The sequence below is a fragment of the Brassica oleracea genome, chromosome C9 (genome assembly GCF_000695525.1).
Source record: "Brassica oleracea var. oleracea cultivar TO1000 chromosome C9, BOL, whole genome shotgun sequence".
In the NCBI taxonomy this organism is placed as follows: Eukaryota; Viridiplantae; Streptophyta; class Magnoliopsida; order Brassicales; family Brassicaceae; genus Brassica; species Brassica oleracea.
The window spans coordinates 52903853-52904548 of NC_027756.1; positions in this window are offsets into that span (position 1 = coordinate 52903853).

Here is a 696-nt window from a genome sequence, read left to right on the forward strand (position 1 = left end):
ATGCAACCATGCGTTAAAACAGTATTGTCGTATCTTGGAATTTTTTTCAAAATCTATGTACTCCTACGAAAATATTGAGTTTTTTTTGGTAAATGTTCTATATACTTAAGCAAGTGATCTTTGGTGTTGTTTTAAAATTTCTAAACATATTCAACATTTTTATTAATGTATATTAAACTCTTTTTCATGGTACATGGACATCGTTTTAATTTTGTATCAGTTTCTCGTGTAAAACTTTATATATAATACTCCCTAAATAGGTGGACTAACCACTATAAAATCGTTATTTACTAGAGAAACGGAGATAACAAAGGTTCCAAACCTCTTTGACCTTCATCATATGTTAGTGCATGATGCATCCATGCATTAAAACAGTATTGTCATATTTTTAAATTTTTCTCAAAATTTATGTGTTAACTCCTACGAAAATATTAAGTTTTTTTTTTGGTAAATGCTCTATATATTGAAGCATGTGATCTTTGGGGTTGTTTTAAAATTTCTAAACATATTCAACATTTTTATTAATGTATATTAAACTCTTTTTCATGGTACATGGACATCGTTTTAATTTTGTATCAGTTTCTCGTGTAAAACTTTATATATAATACTCCCTAAATAGGTGGACTAACCACTATAAAATCGTTATTTACTAGAGAAACGGAGATAACAAAGGTTCCAAACCTCTTTGACCTTCAT